Raw genomic sequence first — 19,007 nt, forward strand, 5'->3', positions numbered from 1 at the left:
CCCCGCCGCCGGCGCTGCCAAAGCCGCGGCATATGCTGCGCTCTGCCCTACACCTGCCCACGGGCAGCGCCGCGTGGCACCGCGAGGAGGAGGAGCGGCAGCCCCATCTGGAAGGAATTGAGCGGATAAAGAAGGGCGTAGAACCCGAAAAATGGGAATAATAAATAAAGCGGTGGTGCAAGGCGGGAGATGCAGCCGTGCCCGGTAAGGTCGTGGGGAGCAGCGGGCGAGGGCTGAGCAGCGCCCAGGGGGTGGCTGGACATGTCCCCTTTCACACAGAGCCCATCCCCACCAGGATCCCCCTGTCCTGTGCACAGCCCGGGGCCATCTGCCCAGCCGTGTCCCCACTAGCCCCAGCAAGAGCTTCTGGGAAACTGCTGAGGGATATTTAACTTCTCAGGAGCAAACCTCAAATGGTCGTGAGCACAATTGATGGGAGAATAGACTTTCTGCCTATTTTGAATTTACTTTGGTCAACTGTACTCACTCGGGGCTCAGTCTATAATTTATTGAAAAGAACCAGACTGGAAACCAGCTTCATACTGTGAGTAATTTCTAGCATCATGTAATCTATCACCACGAGACAGGGCACTTTGTTTCTCTGAAAAATTATTTTTATAGTTGGCTTAGGAACAACAACAATTATTATTATTATTAATATTAATAACTACTTGTGTAAGGCCTTTCATGCGTGGTTTAGGAAGTGTTTTGCACATGAGTCAATAGGTGTTGGTTGTATCTCATGGGAGGGGAAACTGAGGCACACATTTGGCCCCTGCCTTGCTCAGGCTGACCCTGGTGTGCAGCATCCTCACTCCCAAAATGCAGCTTGGACCACTGGCTGCTGCTGCCCTTTGTGTATTTAAAAAATAATTGAAGGTTTCCTTATGAAGGAGATAAGGAAATTACTTTCTTTAAAATTTGGGTCTACTTAGGTTGAAAAAATTGTTGAGATTAGTCCAGAAAGAAATAGCCCCTGCCACATCCTGGTGGCTGGAGCTCATCCCCAGGGAGAGTGCAGAAACAAGCACAACATCTCAGCTCGGAAATAGTGACTCAAATGTTCCCTCCACATAGTATTAGTGTAGAAAATGTTAGGAGCCTTAGATTTCTCTCAGGCTGGCTCCCTGGTGTCTGGCCTGTGGCCACCAAAGCCCCACAGCTGTCGTCTTGAGTGCAAGGACATCTGCCTGGATGTGAAATCCAGGACCCTTCCTCACTGCAGTTGGTGCCAGGGCTGGGATCTGCAGGATGCCCATCCTTCACTCCGTGCTGCCAAGCTCACCATCCTGGATTATTAAATAACACGGTGACACTTTGCAGGGATCTCCCCAGTCTCACTTTCCAGAGTGGAAAAATGCCATTTCTGGGTAGAGAGCAGCAAAGAGCTGCTGCTGCAAACACACTGCACACTGAGGATGGGGAGAGAGCCCCCAGCTCAGCTCCTGGGGTGGACAGATGTGGATGGGAACACTTCAGCCTCTCTTGTCCCCTCTGCTGCTTAGGCCACCTCCAAACCAAACATGGTTGGTCTGGATACGAGTGCACTTAGAAAGTGAAACTACTCTAGGTGACAATTGCATTCTTCTGTGGAAATGATGTAAACTTTCTATCCATACACCACTCAGGACACTGTTTCATCAGTAACAAGAGAGCTCTTCAGCTGACCTTTATCCCTGTCTCTTTCCACTTCTCGCTCTGTAGCAAGAATAATAATATTTAACATTTATGGAACGGTTTACATCTTCAAATTCCATTTCCAGGTATTACTAATGAAGGCTTGGGTTGCTCCTGTGAGGTGGTGGGGTATGGCACTGTTGACTTCTGCATTTGCCAGTGGAAAATTCAAGGCAGGAGAGGAAGCTGGGCAGGATCAGCACTGGATCCTGAATTTCCTGCCTGGCCCCAGGCAGCACCCCTTAGTGCCTCTCTGGAGACACCATCTCTGGGCTTACTTACAAAAATCTTCTCCTCTAGCAAGAAAAGGGGTTAAAAAATATTAGAAAAAAATCCTCCCCCTCCCCCCCCCCTTTAGGAATTTTAGCTTTCTTTTGGTGTTTTTTTTCTTTATTTCTTTAATAAAATGAAAAATGTTTGGAGCAGAGACATGTTCCTTAATCCTGTACAGTGGTAATATAATCTTCATTTGTTCAGAGTCATCCAACCTGATTCATCCCCAAGCACTGAAGCTGATGTGCGAGCCATGCACAGTGATAAATCCACCCACCACATCAGTGTAGGTGCTCCCATTTAAAACACAGCAAGACAGCCCAGGGATGGCAGGAGGATACTCATTCCTACACCCAGGAGCATGCTGGACTGAAGCCTTTTCAGGAAATGGCCATTTCTGCTCAGTTTGCTGTGCCAAAGTCAGATTTTTAGGATTTCCCATGCAGGTACATGAGCCCCAGACACAGGTTGCCTGTGCTGTCCCTCTGTCCAGGATTTCTGGACATCAACAGTTACAGCAGGGTCATATGGCATCTCTGATAAATTCTTCGTTTCCACATGGAAAAGAACTCTGGGAAGCTGTGCTGGAGGAGCCCTGGTGGGTGGTGGTGGTGGTAGTAGTTAATTATCCAGGATCCCAGTGGGACTGAGCTGTCACCAGCCCCACTAAGGCTGGAGGAGCAGGGCCCCGAGGAGGGCAGCGCCACAGCCCCGCTCACACGCAACGCCAGCCATCAGATGGAAAAGCAAAGTGTTTCCACTGCCAGACCCATCATCTCTGCTTGCAGAGTTAGTGAGAAGGACAGGCAGAAGCATGGGGAAAGCCAGGGTGCACATAACTTTTTTCCCCTCATTTTTCTCTGATTTCCCAGGACTTTCGAGGGTTCTGATCCATCGCGGGGTGAGGAAGCCAACAGATGGCACTGTGCTGTTTCTGGAGGAGCCCAGCCTTTTTGGAGGCCAGAGATGGGATGCCTGAATCAGCTGGAAAAGCCTTGAACTTCAGGGAAGTTTCTCCCCACGCAGAAGCACAAGCAAAGCCTCACCATGGAGAAAGCCCCATGGCCCTTCATCTGCCCTTGGCCCAAAGCGCTGTGCAAAGCAGGTATGTCTGCACAGAGCCATGGGACATTATCTGCTAACAGGAAAGAGGAGGCAGAACCACCCAGCAGACCAGGTCAGTGTTACTAAAGTTCAGATTCCCATCAGGGAACGCATTTCTCCCTGCAGCCTCTGTGGCAGGCTCAGGCAGACCGGACCCCTCGGGGCTGTGCCAGTGCCCAGCTGAGGAAATCAGTTGTGGGGAGATGACGATTTTGGCAGGAGCTGCAGGGCTCCCCAGGAGGGCAGCTGGGTCAGCTGGTGGCCCTTATCTGGAGTAAGACTTTAGCCCTGGGGCCTCTGGCTGTTCAGCACCAGCAGAACAGAGGTGGGTGATCGGAGGGTTGGTTTCTGGCAATAAACCCCTGCCTGATTTTCCATCAGACCTCCCCTGTGCAAGAGTGCTCTTTATTTCATACATCCTGAGGTTTGTGCTTGCTGCTCCAGGAGCAGAGACATGTTCATGGCTCCAGCCATAGGTTTGTGCCATGCAGCAGCATTGGGCAGGTGGTTTAGGGTGAGTTATCCCCACCACTCAAAATGTGCCTGTCTTCCAAGCTGAATCTACATTTCTCCCTGCAGCCTCTGTGGCAGGCTCAGGCAGACCGGACCCCTCGGGGCTGTGCCAGTGCCCAGCTGAGGAAATCAGTTGTGGGGAGATGACGATTTTGGCAGGAGCTGCAGGGCTCCCCAGGAGGGCAGCTGGGTCAGCTGGTGGCCCTTATCTGGAGTAAGACTTTAGCCCTGGGGCCTCTGGCTGTTCAGCACCAGCAGAACAGAGGTGGGTGATCGGAGGGTTGGTTTCTGGCAATAAACCCCTGCCTGATTTTCCATCAGACCTCCCCTGTGCAAGAGTGCTCTTTATTTCATACATCCTGAGGTTTGTGCTTGCTGCTCCAGGAGCAGAGACATGTTCATGGCTCCAGCCATAGGTTTGTGCCATGCAGCAGCATTGGGCAGGTGGTTTAGGGTGAGTTATCCCCACCACTCAAAATGTGCCTGTCTTCCAAGCTGAATCTCTAATTTGTTTCCAGGCCAGTGTTGTGGAGTCCTGTGGAGCCATTCTGCAGTGTTCCCAGTCCCACCTGGTAGGTACCACTGGTATCACTGATACCTTGGTCTTCCTTGATTCCAGCTCCCTGAAGAGCTCTAAGCAATGAGATAAGGCCCCTGTACTGGCATCGTTTCCTCCACTGAACAGCAAATACCAGGGATGGGGATGGGGAAGTCGGGCCCCAAACCCAGGACTGGGAGCTGCTCTTACCTGGGAGCTCCATCTGAGCAGGTGTCAAGGTGGCATAAGCTCAGAATGGCCTGATTTTCGTGCCCTAAGCCACCAGACCTGTCCCAGTGAGCAGGGCCAGCACTGAGCGTGACCACAGCTCCTCACCCTGCTGAGCCATCTCTCTGCCTCTCATTGCTACAATTTGCTGTTCTCTTTTTCCCTCCCTCCCTCCCTCTTTTGAAACCCCTCTCCAGGTCCAATCCAGCAGAGGTATGCAGCGTTTGTTACCAGGTCCTGAGCATCTCCCAGAGCCACTGTTCACCCTCTGAGGACATGCTCGGTGTCATAGCTGCTCCCGCCTGGCCCTGCACCCCTGACCCCGCTGCCATTCAGTGCCACCTTTCAAATCACTCGAGTCAAATCAGGGTAAGTAGTTATATCAGGCTGACCCCTGCCTTGTCAATCTTTACATCATTCAAAGGCAATTTAGCCTATTCGTTTATAACGAGAAGCTATTGATTGAATAATCTCTGTTATTAGTGTATGGGTAGAACTTGTTCTTTGTTGTATTTTAATATTGGGTGTGTTGGTAGCTTAAACCTGCTTCTGCTGTGCCCTGCTGTAACTGCCACTGCAATTACAGTAAAGAGCACGAGCAGATACTTGATTAAGCCTTGCAGAGATTATTACAAGGCAAGGCCTCGTTCTGAATGCACATATATCAGAAGAAATAGCATAAAGAAGCGTGCATGTGTGAATTCCTAGAATCTGCAAGCACAATTTATCCTTGCAGGTCAATAGCTCATATTGTCTGCTCTGCCAAATTGTTCAAACATATACAATGCTCTCAAAACATTGCTTAATTAGATTCTAGAGAACATTGACACACAAACAAAAGATATTAATATCAAGGATTTCAGCATCAAATGTAGTTTACACAGATCAAAGAACATTTTTGTTGCAAAGAGGTTATGGATGTGACAGGTTGTTACTCCACAAGTGCAGAATATGACAAGAGGGGGAAGCAGTGATCAGAGAGCAGAGCACAAAGAGGAACGAGTACAGACTCGTGAGGGACATGGGCAAGATAAAGCTGCAGAAACAGAGGAAAAAGGAAGATTATTGGAGAGGCAGGGGAAACATCTTACAGAAAAGAGTGACAATACACCCTAAAATGGACATGGAGCTTTTGGAGGGTGTAGGGTTGTGAATTGCTGGGGTAGAATGAGACTTGTGCCCTTTCACAGGGGTGACATCTTAAGAGCAAGATCCAAAACTTGAAAACATTTGTGGGAAAAATCTGCTGTGAAATTAATGGCTAAGGTCTGAATGGAGACTTGGTCCTTGGCTGGGAGCCTTTTGTGGCTTGGTTGTTTGATGTGGTCTGTGTTGCTGAAACTGGGATGCAGCGGTGAAGGGGTGAAGGAAGGGGGTGTGGAGATGAGCTGGAAGAGTAGGGACAGGTCAGAGCCAGAGGTGGGCTGTCAAATGTGCAGTCCTAGCCAGGACTTGAATCTTGGGGGCAATGAGATTGGAAAGGGGACAAATATAGCTAACAATTGTCTGTCCTGAGTTTCACAAATGCTGCTTAGAACAAGTGACATATCTGCATATGGGGGAGACAGATGGTTTACTCGGGATGTGGATGTCCTGATGCCACCACCTTGGAACAGCTACATGGGCTGGGAGCATCTTGCTGGAGCCTCAGTGATCCTGGGATAAGCAGGACTGCCCCAAACCTGCAGCCTGAGCTGGGGAAATATTCAGTCTGGTCAACAGGTCTGAATTCAGGTCATCCACAGAAAATTACTCTCTGGCGGCTACCTGGAACAGAAGCAAGAAGCTGGAAAGAAAATATTGGAAATGGATGTAAGGGTAGGCACAAAGTAGCAGGCCAGGAAAACAAGCAAACAGCTAAAAGAGCAAGCCAAGGGAAGTCAATAAAATTGACTTAAAATACATATGAATGAAAAAAATTAATAAGCCGAAGCTGTATTTAATGTCAATATTGTTGTAGTAGTCTGAGGAATCATGAATAAATAAAAGCAGATGGTGGATTGATCATCCAACACCAAGAAAGGCACTTGTGAAGAATATTTTCTTCTCAAGGCAGACAGACTCATATGTGTGTGTCTCGTTTGCTTTAATGGGAGTCATGTTTGCAAACTCCTGTGTATTAGGAAACAGGTAAACCCCAGTGGTTAAGGCTTGTTTTGACACAATTATTTCCCTTTTCTCCTGGAAAGTATTAACTTCTGCTTCGAAAGAGTTCCACATGCATATTACTCTGTATATCACAGCAACCTGCCAAATCCACTGTAAATTATTCAAAAATAGGCTGACAAATCAAGGACTGGCATTTTAAAGTGAGGGTAGTTTGCAGCATTATTGAAGAGCACCCTCTCCCTTCAGCTTTTCCCAAGGAGCACTAAAACCAAACTGTCCCTGCTCGTTCTGACATGGGAAGGATTGCTCTTATTTCAAATTCTGGCTGAAAGGCTGGGACCTGCGCCTCATTCCTGAGAGATGCTGAGGGCTCTCAGAGCCAAGCACACCAAAGAAGCTCAGCTCCCTGCCTAGCTTTTCATCTGTTGATTTTTCCCCGTGGATAGTGCATTGCAATATCCTATTTCAAAAATTGGGAAGAGGGGGAACTGCATCACATTGAGCTCCTGGCACGGAGGACTTGCTATTAGGCTCTATTGCAGGAGATTGTTTAAGCATGCACTTCCTGAAAAACCTTTTTTTTATTGGGCTGTTTCATTAGAAAGGTCCTTAGTTACACTGCAGATGCAGAGAGCAAGGAATTTGTCTGTCTCTCTATCACTAGTCCTCAGTGCCATGGCATGTAGCCCGCAGAGACTGAAATAACATCCTTAATGTCCCTGTGAAAATGCATTATTTGTCTTAAAAATGTAACTCCTGCATGAGAGTAAGAAAGAAATGGCCAGGTACAAAGTAGTCAGTACGCTCAACGATGCAGATTTTTATTCCAACTTTATTTCTACTCATCAACAGGGAACACAACAACTTTATATTTTTTCTCATAGTTCTGAACTTACTGCTGTGCCCAAGCGTGGCATGGATGAGGAGCAGTGGTGGAGTCACCATCCCTGGAGATAATTAAAACATGTAGATGTGGCACTTGGAGATGTGGTTTACTGGTGGCCTTGGCAGTGCTAAATTAATGGTTGGATTTGATGATCTTAAAGGTCCTTTCCCACCCAAATTATTCTTTGATTCTATGAAATAAAATGCTGCTAAGTGTTGGCTGCTCATGGATGTGAGCACCCTGAGCACCAGCAGTGTAGGGACAGGAGACTCTTGTGTTGAATTCACAGGTAAGGCGATCCAGTCTTCCAGTGGAAAAGATGGACCAGACCCTTGTGACAAGATGCAAACACACAAGGCAGGTAAGGAATGGTGCTGACTGCCAGGCAGAGGTGGAAAAGGCTGAAGGGAGATTTGGCTTAGGTTTAGGAAATCCTGAAGGCAGTGGATAATCTGGACACAGAGCGGTCGTTCACCAAATCCTGTAAATACAAGAACAAGAGGCACTCAATTGAAAACAGTAAGAGATTAGGTTTGAGATAGATAAAAGAGCTCTTCTGGACACGGCAGGTAGTGAACTTTGGGAACTTACTGCCACAGGAGGAAAAGGGGATTAGACAAACTCATGGAAACAGCTTTATAAGTAGCAGCTAAAATCCCTGGCCTGGGATGCGCCCTCCAGCATCTCTGCCAAGACAGCTCAGGGAGCACGAGGGAAGTGCAAAGCAGCACGGGTAGCACACTTTTCTGAAACACCATCTCCTGCTGTGCCCATCAGAGACAGTGTGCCAGGCTGGACATCCCTCTGGATGGAGCCAGCCAGGGCATCCCATGCACCGAGCTCTCTGGCACAAGCATTTCTGCTGCAGCGCGTGCGCGGTGGCGGCACGGGGCTGGCGCACTCCCCATGGCACGCGTGCAAGGCCATCGCCCTGCAGCTTCTTCTGCACCCAGGGGTGAGTGGCACAGCTGCTGGGGTGGTGCTTGCCCCCCATGCTCGGTGCAGGGGCTCTGCTGCTTCCCTGCTTCCCATCCTTGCCGTGCTGTTCTGAGCCCCAGCCACGGCAGCTGCCCAGAGAGCACCTCGCCGCTACAGCGTAAGACGCATGGATCAATTAACTCAGTTGCTGGGTTTCGCTTTTGAATCAATTAACTGGAACTGAAATTAACTAAAAATATCCTTGGCTTATTAACAGACTGAACTAATTGCAATAAAAGGTGGAGGAAAAAAAGGGGAAACACGGAGACGTTATTTGTCACAGCGAATCTCAGCCTTCATCTTGATTGCAAATATTCCTCATTTACTGGGCGGACTAATGACTCCGCAACCTCCAAATGGGTTGTGTCATCCCACGATGAGGCAGCTGTGTTTCCCACCATCTCCAGCACATCCCAGCTGTGCAGGGCTGGGATGGGGCCTGTCCAAGACCCACTCTTGTATCCACCAAGCCTCCTGTCCCAGCTGCTTCGTGGGGCCTGGAAGTGTGCAGCCCTCTTTGTCTTGCCTTCCTTCCCTTTGTTTCTGCCTTCAGTTCTTTGTTTGCCTGTTTTATCCTCTTTTTTTTTTATTTGCATCCATCATTTCTCTGTTGGATGCACCATTCTCTTTCCTTCTTCACACGTGCATCCAGAGATTTCCATCCATTCCCCCCAGCCCTTCCTTTCTCCCCATTTCCACCATCCTCTTCCCCTTTCCTCTGTCCACAGCACTATCCTGCTCCTTCCCTCTGTCTTCCCAGCTGCAATTAGAGCTAATCAGATACCTGAGCAGCTCTGCAAAGCTATTAGTGGCTCCTCGCTCATCCCAGGGGGAGGTGAGCAGAGCTGGACAATTAGGCTTTTCCACGCAGCCCCCAGTCTGATAAACACAATAACCAACGTGGGGCCATGGGCACATCTCTGCCACTGGCCCAGCGAACACCCCTGGCCACGCTGGGAGTCCCATGGTGGGATCCAGCAGGGAGGGTCCTCCTGGGGACCACACCTGGCCACCCTCCTCCTTCCCCTGTGCATGCCCTTGCTCCGGATCACCCCATCTGAGGAGCTTGGGGGGTGCTTTTGGTGGGAGCAGAGCCTCTGTGGCAGGGTCGATGTGCGGGGTTTGTTGCAGAGAATTTCCCCGCTCGCTCCGCAGCCCAGCGCACCCCTCCTGCTGCTGGATCTATGAGCTGTGTGTGTGTTTTGTAATTAAGCAGTTAATTGCACTGGAGTTCTTGATTAGCTTTGGGGGATGGTAATGCTCTAGCAGGATGAGATGTTGTGTACAGTTCAGAATCATTTACAGAAATTGGAGCTAATTTTGCTGTCTGTGCTTATTACTGCATTAATTTAATTTGGGTTGCTTTTAGCTCATTAACACATCTAATTAATTCGTTGACATCACTATTAAGATGTCTCTTTGAAATTGGCGTCTCCAGATAATCAGGATGGAAGAGGCTGACAGATCAGGCGCGAAGCTGACTGGGAAAATGGGGAAGAAAAAAAAAAAAGACGACTAATGAATTTTCCATCAGAATCGCACGGTTTGTCAGAGTTGGTATCAGGGAGGCAGAGACAGAGCTGGTGAGACAGAGAAAGAGCATGAGAGAGACAGCAGTGGTAAAGAGAGACTTTCTTTCAAAAATACTATATTTGTTAGGAGAGCAAGCAAGACGTGGGAGAGGACAATAAATATTCTTTAGTGAATCGACATCAAGGCTGAATATTTCTTAGTTAATTTTCCTCTCTCGCTGGTTTTCCATTGCAGCCTTTTGGCTGTTTTCATTTTTTTTCTGCACCATAAATGACTTTGTTCTCCCAGTGCTGGGGGCTTTGATGGCCCAGTTGGGCTGGGGACTGTGGGTTGTCCCTCCTGCCACCACAGGTCCTGCTCTGCCAGGGACAGGGTGAGGCTGCAGGGATGGGAGACCCTCTGTGCCCTGCACTGCGGAGAGTGCAGGGGTCAGGGGATGGATGGACAATTGCAAGCAATTAAATTACAGTGGTTTAATGAGTTTGCACATATCAGCAAAGCCTCCCTGTCTGGCTGTGTGCTGGCCTGGCTGCATTTGTGAAATAAAACAGCTTAGCTTAAGCCTGCCCTCACAGCGTTTGTAGCAGAAGAGAAATGTGGGTTTGGAGGAGTGCTTGTGGCTTGCTGGATTGGGAGGGAAGTCCCAGGAAGACTTTCCCAGGAGCTGCTGGTCCCAGACGTGGGCAGGAGCCCCAAGGCAGAGGTGGCTGTGGGGCACCCAGACAGCCCACCTGCCACCCTGCTAAAAACACCCTTTGTGACATTCGCAGGTGACATTGAACTGGGAGCCTGGGACACCACTGGAGCCTGGGAAATCAGCTGCACATGGGCAAATGTGAGTAAATCCAGCGAGAGGAGGCTGGTAGCAAGGAGGCAATTAACACCTTCCCCGGGCAAGAGCTGGTGCCCCTGTCCAGGGCATAAACTCATGGCCCCTTTTTGGGTACAGCTGTGAAGATGGTGAAGGTGCCCTGAAACTGGATGGTGGCAGAGCTCAGGGAATGTCACTGGCAGGGTTGGAGTTAGGTGGGCTGCAACAGATCAGGGAGAGAAGAGGTGACACTGATCTTGCTCCCTGACAAAGGCTGATAAAGATGTGCTTAAAATGACCCAGAAGAGCTGCTTTTCTAGGTCCAGGACATTAATTTGGAGGGTTGATGTGCAAGGGAAGCATTTGCAGGGCACAGCTGGCTAAAGGCACACAAGGAGGAAGGTGGGCATTGTACAGAGGGCAGAAATAAAACCAGAAAGGAACAGGGGGCTTTGGGGCAAGAGACTTAGGGAGTCCTGGTATTAGAAATATTTATTCAGAGGTGAGGCAACACTTGAGGAGCAGATGGGGAAACACCACACAGGGACCTTTTCCTTTCTCTTTAGCCCCTCTGATGTCCAACTCTGCAAGGCACTGAGCCTGCAGGCACATCCCTCAGCACACAGCCAAGCTCTTCAGCCTAATGGGTTTTCACTGTTCTCGTGTTATTTCCCTCTTTCCCTCAGATTTGCCCAGAAGAGCCTGGTCAATGTGGTGGAGAACTGGAAGCCTGAGTGTGGCCATGCTGCCTTAGCAGGAAACTCTCCTCTCCTCCAGCTCCAGACACACTGTCCCAAAACCATGAGGTCCTGGACACAAAGGGAGGAGGAAACAGACACAGATTTGTCCTGAGGTAGATTGTGGTTTTCTCCCGCAGATAATCCCCATCCAACTGCAGAATTCACAACCTCTTTCTGTTCCACATTCCTTCTGACAGGTGGGATAGAAACAGCTGAAAAAGCCCCAAACCCACTTCACCCATGATTTCAGCCTTTTTGGGTTCACAGAACCCACAGGTTTTCACAGTGCATGTGCAGACCTCTCCACATAATTACAGTTTGTGCTGACTGACAGCAAACCAGCTTTCCTCGGTTACCTTCCACAACTCCTGATGGTTCCCTCTGGAATCTGTGGGCAAACACATTGAAACCACCAATCCAGTTAACCCAGCACACGCCAGTCAGCGTGCTTGTTTCTGGAAGCATTTTCAGTGGAGTTGGTAACATTATCTGGGCTACAAACATTATGTTTCCTTCCCACCATCTCTGTGGCTCTCCCGAGGGAGGTGCAATGTGGATGGAGGCAATAGAAGGAGCATTTTCACTGGGAATAGCCGTCCTGCAGAAAGACTTTTGAAAAATGGCTTCAAACTAATTGATTTTAAAAGAGAAGAAAATCTCAAGTTGCAGTAGAAAGGCTGTTGTGGAGGGAGAGGATGATTGTAAGGGGTCTGTGCACGGCACCTGATTCCATGGGAGGACCTTGAAGGCTCTGAGGTCAATGTGCTGCCCAGTTTGCTGAACCCAGGCAGAGCAGCCCCGTGCCCCTCACTCCAGGGACAGCCCTGTCCTCATCAGATTCATTGTCTGTGTGCCCTCTCAGGCTGGAAAAGCCAAATGGAGGAAGCAATTTCTGCCTTGCAGCAATTACCATCCTTGCTCAGAGTGAGAGGCTGGGGAATATCACAGGCAGGATGGATGGGCCCTGGGAGAGGAGGCTTCAAGGTCCCTTCAGGCAGGGTCTAGGTGACGGTGAGGGGTTGCAGAGATGAAATCTCCTTCATTTCTTGCTTTGATTTGCCAGACCTCACTCGGGAGAAGCTGGTGGTATAAGGAAGTGAAGAGGAGCCAAGACCTTCCCGTTGCAGAGACAAAGGCAGCTGAGCTCTGTGCTGTGCACTTGAGAATGGGTACAGGGAGGCTGTGCCCTTTGACCAGGGATGTCAGCCTAGGAAACACACGCTGTGCAGGCATCTACCTGGTTTTCAAAGGTACCAAACCAGACTGGGGCAAATTATAAATCAAGGAGACTGGTTTTAAGAGCCTCTTTTCTGGCAGTCGTGCTTTGCCCCCTCTGCCATCGAGCTGAAACACCCGGGCCAGTGATATCACAGCTGCTGTTATCTGTTCTCCTTCCCAAATGAAAATCAAATCCTCTTTCAGCCCACCCCAAAAGAAAGAAGCCCAGTATCACACTGAAAAGCCACAGGAGTGGCATTGGCTTCCTCGGATTGTCCAACAGCAGTGCTAAAACAGAGCATGTTTGTAAGTCTCTTCCCTATGTGATTTGGGAGGGAAAAACCCCACAAGTATCCCCACACTCCCGGTCTAAAAATGAACCTGAGCAGGTCTGGTCTTTCCCCCCTGCATCACAAGGCTCCCTGTGAGCAGCACAGGGTGATTTACTCCAATGCCGAGCTGCAGCTCCCACCTGGGGAGGAGAAGTTTGCTCCAATTCCTATTCAATTTCATTCAAGGGAAGAGAATATTAGAAACTCCACTCTTTAGCACTTCATTAAACACTTTAGTTTAATAGCATCCTCCAGGGAATCCCAATCTGGACCACGTGAGCCAGGAGTAAACAGCTGCATCAATTAACCCCATAATCTCAAGGGTGCTATTAGAAGGTGAGATACCCTTAGAAAGTGCATATGCCTGCAATTAGGCTTAAAATACTTAAGTGTCGATAGCCTTAGTTATTTGTGCTCTCTGCTATTGATCTTGCTTATGTTTTCCCCACTAAACAGTCTTTCTTACTTCATCAATAAATTAAGTACTGTTTAGATTTATCCACTTTTTCTATTAAGTGATGCAAACTCCTGAGCTCCTGGCCAGGCTCTGTCTGAGAGGAGGGTCTCCAACCCTTTTCACTGGCAGCTCCATCTTGCTTTTGTTTCAGCAGCTGGGGAAAGCAGCAGTGGGAAAAGAAATGCAGGAGCTTTTGGCTTGGCTTGACCATTAACAAAGCTCAGGCAAGGAAAAGGAGGCATTTTGTCTGGGTTTGCTATTTTATGTGTTTGTTAGACCAGATTTGGAGGAGACCTTAGAGAAGGCCATCTTTCCACACTATGAATATAACATAAATGTTTGAGTTTCTACCACACAGGGATTTGGGGAAGGGACAGTGTCTACAAGACCACGCAAAAGATGCTTTTCCTGGCTTTTCTTCACAGTAAAAAGCTTTGGGAAGGGCTTTAAATCATCTAAAATGGCAACCAACCAGACAGGGAGCCTGTTCTTTTCCCTCATACTTTCCATCAGCTTCATAACTGATTGCAGCCTCTTCCTTCAGATCATTTGGCCCCAAAACAGGTGCATGCATAGAATGTGACTGTGCTGCATTGCTGGCTGGAAGCTGGGACCACTCTGGGATATTCAGGTGTTCCAGAAAGGTGTGAAACAGCGGAGACACCTTTCTGCAGAGCGGGTTGAGAAGGGGGCTTGAGGAAGAGGAAAGTTTTATGATTGTTTCTTTTTGTAGCTTGACTGTTTAAGTCCTAATTCTTACTCATCTGGGTGTGGACCAAGGCTGGGGTCCTGCTGCAGGGGAAGTGCTGTGCTGAGGCTTGAGCATACGGAATGAAGCAGCAGCTTTTGCCAAAGGCTGGTGGCATCATGTCCTGAAAATATCTACTGTCCTTTTCATTCTGTAAGTTCTTCAAGTGACTTTTCTCGTTTTCAACATATCCCTTGAAGGCCTGGTGTCTTTCTGTAAGGAAATTGTGACACTCAGGGACATGGTTTATTCATGACGTTGGAATTGCTGGGTTAACGGTTGGACTCTGTGATTTTTTCCAACCTAAATGATTCTATGATTATTTTCATGGTCAATTTTTTTTCCTTTGGTCATCCTGACTTTTTTGTGCTATGCTTAATGAATGTTGTGCTGTTTCACAAGGAGCATGCCTGAAAAAAGGGAAAACTCAGGGCATTTAAAAGAACAGTCATTCAGATAGTTCACATTGTTTAGTTTGCTGTTCCCTGCCCATCTGGTGTGTACCAGTGCATGGTTGCAATTAAACCGTGTGCTACTTTCCATAACTCATTAGCCCTTTAGTTTCTGGATTAATTCAATGTGCAAATAATGTCACAAATTGAATATTAGTAGACTTCTATTGAGGATTAAGAGGCAGTAAAAGCATATCACTGTGTCTTCATTGTGCCTTGCGTGACTGTGGTTTGTCCAGCGTAGCCAGGGGTTTGTTAGCCACCCAATAGCTCACTGCCTCCTCTCCTTAGCTGGTTTGGCAGGTATAGCCCAGGAGTTAGATGAGAAAAACAACAACTGTGCATGTGAATATGGAGGTGTGACAAAGGAATCACTGCACAGTGTCCAAACCCCTTTTTCAAAGGAGAGCTTTTCCTGAGGATGGCCCCAGCTCTTGTAGAGATGCTCCCACATGCCCCCAGCAGCACTTGGTTGATAGCAGCCCATGGTCAGCTAATGGGCTGTGCTTGCTCTGAGTTAGACACTTCACCCGTGCCACGGCATGGATTTGACAATGGATTTACCACCTCCAATTATTTTCAGATGAACAGTTGAGGTGGGATTGCTAAAACCAGCCTGAGCATCCCTATTATTGCTCAGAGACGAAGCAGAAAAAGCAGGGTTTGGAAGGATGCAATGGGGACCCCAGCACCCGCCCCCAAGGCTCTGGTTGTGGGTTTGGGACCCATGGTGGGCAGTGCCAAGCCAACACGAGCCCAAAGCTTTTAACCTCAGATGTGTTGATGGTGTCAGTGTGGGCAGGATGGCTCCCTGCCACGAGAACTTTCAGGGCACTGTGGAGCAAAATGGGTGCAGCTTTCTTTTAATGCATTGAAGTGGAGGCAAATTTCAATCTAATAATGTAAAGCAGCAATAACCATTATAATTAATTTATATAAAAGACATTATAAAATTACACTTGATGCATTTAAATCCCATCCAGGAGCAGTGCTCGTTTTCCAGTTAAGCTATGGGCTGTGCTAAGGCAGACGGGGAAAGAGGTATTTCAATATGTCTTATAATTTTATATTCTTTCTAATATCTCTCATGCTAATTTCATTATGCAACACAGTCAGCACAGTGATGTAATTATTGAAAAGTAATTTTGCAATAAATGGATTTAAATGTGTTCAAGTCCATTGTAAATTCAATCTCTTGGTAAAGGTGGATTGAACAGGCAGGAAAAAGGGAGCAGGGAAGTTGCTGGGTGAAAACTGAGAAGTCCTGAGCATCCCACATCGAGCATCTGCTTACACCAACTAATAACATCCACTTCAGATGGAGACCACTCTCAGAGCCAGCCTCCCTCCCTTGGAGCCCCCAAAGCTGCTCCTTGCAGAGGGCACTTCCAACCTTCATGGTGGGGGAAATTTTGGATCAGTCAAGTCTCCTCCCAGAGCAAGGCACTGCCATTTCTGGGTGTCTGTGCTGCTCTCAGCAAAGTGGGTCCTGTGTGGGTGTCTTAGTCTGGATTAAGGGCTCAGTTACTGGGCAGGGACATAAAGATATTCTTCTGCATAAGACATGGGAGATGCGATTTCTATTCCTGGCTCTGTCAGAAACTTCCTGTGCTTCCTGGGCAAGCAGTATATCATCTCTGTGCTTCCATTTCCTCATGTGCACAATAGGGATAAGGAGTGCTTCCCCAGCTCATCGGTGAAATTAATGTAACATATGTAAAGTGCATGTATATCCCCAGATGAAAGGTGCCATTGTAATAATATTCAAATTATTATGGAAAATAGATAAAGCGACCAACCCCTGCTAAATGATCGTCTAGCTTTTCACCAGATTCATGAGATCCGTGTTAAATGTGATAAGAAAACTTCAGATGTCAAGTGGTTTAGAGTCAGGCTCTGCTCATGAAATGGAGCTGGCTGTGCCTTTTAAGTGGAGGATGAGATAGCAAAGAATTTGGGGCTGGGAAAGTTGTTGCCGTGGTTAAGCTGCCCTGGTTTATTGGATACCGCCATTTATCCTGAGGGGAAGGCTGGGGGATGCATGGCCTAATGGCCAAATCAGGACCAGGAACCTTTCTGTGACATCGAAATCAAAGTGATAAAGCAGGGGCTGTTTGGTCTTTCTGACCTCAGTGACTGCATACAAATTTGGGATATCCCAGAAAGGTCATGTGTGGATGGCAGTGACAAAGGGGAGACTGGATGAATTGGCTTAGTAGGAATCCTTCATCCACAAGGATTATATTAGACCTTCACCTAGAAGTAAAGGAAAGAGCTCTGCTGTCACTTGTAGAGCAGTAGCAGATACTGCAGTGGATGTTCAGGTCTTAGCACCGAGGTGATGATACCTCTCTGATGTCCTTTGTGCATCTCCCCTTCCCCTCAGCATCACTGCAAGGGCAGTGTTTGGGCAGGACCAAGGCTTCCAGATAAGCATCACCCATATTCTTGGCACTAGAGGTGTATGTGAGCAGGACCGGTAGCATGCAGACATTTGTGTGTTTCGTCTGAACAAATCTACCTCCTGGAGTTCCCTTCCATTGGGAAGGGGATGCTGGCTTGGCCTCCAGAAGAGCCATGCTGGGGATCACTGAAAACCTGAGCTCAGGGGAGATTTGACTCCAAAAGTGCTGTGCTGGTCTCTCCTGGCACCATTGTACAGTTGCCCAGCACCAAATGCTCAATTATAGACAAAATTGAACTTACAATTTGCTTTTGGGCAATGTGTAAATTGGCCCTTCATTGATTATTAATGAAGTGCTAATTGCTCTTTGCAACCAATTTTTATGCAAATGCTATTAGTGCTATTTGCACAGTCCTGCAATTTACAGTTTTACATTTGCAATGGCCTGGTGAAAAGATGTGAAAAGATGACAGCTTGTCCTAAAAGAAAACAAGAAGGGGAGGAGGGAGGCAATTGCAAAACTTGCAAAACTTGGAGTAGCAAAATAACACAATTAGGAATGAGAAAACATAAAAAACCCCAAACCAACAAAACATGAACAAACAAACTCTCTCTCTTTATTGATTGTTACAGATTCAGCGTTGACAGGGGTTGTTCTGAATGTAACAGGATCCCATGGCAGATGTAAACCAGACTCCAGGCATTTGCTGCGTGTTTCACCGAGGAGGTCAGTGTATGAATTTGCCTGTGAAAACATTGATGCGAGGGCTGCCAGCATTACCCATTCAAGAGCCGGGTGCTTTTCTTGGTGACAAATGACGTGGTGTTAGTTTGCGAATCGAGTGTGGGCAGCTGCTGAGCTGTTTTGCCACGGAGCTCCTCTCCGCGGTAACACCTCTCCCTGCGTGGGGCCGGGAGCTGAGCACTCCCCATTGTCTGCCCAGGCTGCTGGGAACCCACAGAGCTCCTGCCCTGCTCACACTGGCTGTCTTTAGACTCCCCTTTACTTCTGCATCAGAGCAACACCTTGTAGACTCTGCAAGGAGTTATGTTTTGGCTGGGTCCTACAAAATGGGAGTGTTGTAGGTCTCACTTTGCTCGTGGGCAGTGAGGGTTTCCAGTAAGGACTTGTTGGCAGCTCCAGTTTCCTTAGAGGCTCTTGGTGTTCCTCTCTTCTCTGAGGCTTCACAGGAAGCCTGTGGTGGAGTACAAAATCAGATTCATCTCCAAGCTGTTCCCTGATTGATTCACCTATATCAGACAAACTTCACAGTGAGCTTCACTGCAGGCGTTTGGGGCAGCAGAGCGGCCTCATCTGCTGCTGGGGGATGGATGTTGCTGGTGGCACAGGGTTTGCTGAGTCCCTAACAGACATGGGTTTTAGTTTGGGTAGGGGCAGGCAGTCATCATTAGGACCCAGAGGAGGAGAAAGCAAGTGAATCACTGCCCAAGTGTGTTACCCCCATTCAGATGTCATTAAGGGCATAGAATCATAAAATGGTTTGGATTGGAAGGTACTTTAAATACCAGCTTGTTTCAACCCTTCTGCCATGGGCAGGGGCACCTTTCACTCTCCCTGGTTGCTCCAAGCTCCATCCAACTTCACACTGAACACTTCCAGGGATGGGGCAGCCACAGCTTCTTTGGGCAACGTGTGCCAGGGCCTCTCCACCCTCACAGGGAAGAATTTATTCCCCATATGTAATCTAAACCCGTCAGTGTGAACCCATTCCTCCTTGTCTCGTCACTCCCTTCCCTTGTCCGAAGCCCATCTGTGGCTCTCCTGCAGACCCCCTCTGGGTGCTGGGGGGCAGCAGCAGTTGGTCCATACCCGGGTTCACGGCAGAGCATCTGATGCAAGCCAAGGTCTCTCTGCTGCCGCATTGCCACGAGCAGCTGCCCCTCGCAGGGCTTTGCCGTGGTTCTACCCAGAACCACTCCCTTTTTGCTCCCTTTCCTCGGGCAGCAGCGCAGGAATTCTGCTGCAGCCGCAGGGATCGCTGCCG

General features: G+C 48.4%; 1 long non-coding RNA gene across 3 annotated transcripts in view; it reads left to right on the forward strand.

The window, feature by feature from the left end:
• Positions 1-30: 30 nt before the first annotated feature.
• The window catches only part of LOC108446702, a 28,859-nt gene continuing 9,882 nt past the window's right edge, over positions 31-19,007 (forward strand). For 2 of the 3 annotated variants that reach the window (XR_001861992.1, XR_001861993.1), the window contains exons 1-10: positions 31-204; positions 2,823-3,055; positions 4,086-4,139; positions 4,531-4,702; positions 7,618-7,689; positions 10,610-10,674; positions 11,337-11,503; positions 12,454-12,640; positions 14,131-14,298; positions 17,635-17,728. This is a non-coding gene — a long non-coding RNA (uncharacterized LOC108446702). The remainder of the gene's footprint in view (positions 205-2,822; positions 3,056-4,085; positions 4,140-4,530; positions 4,703-7,617; positions 7,690-10,609; positions 10,675-11,336; positions 11,504-12,453; positions 12,641-14,130; positions 14,299-17,634; positions 17,729-19,007) is intronic. The other variant, XR_001861994.1, reaches the window with a different exon arrangement.

Source organism: Corvus brachyrhynchos, unplaced genomic scaffold (genome assembly GCF_000691975.1).
Source record: "Corvus brachyrhynchos isolate BGI_N302 unplaced genomic scaffold, ASM69197v1 scaffold5, whole genome shotgun sequence".
Lineage (NCBI taxonomy): Eukaryota > Metazoa > Chordata > Aves > Passeriformes > Corvidae > Corvus > Corvus brachyrhynchos.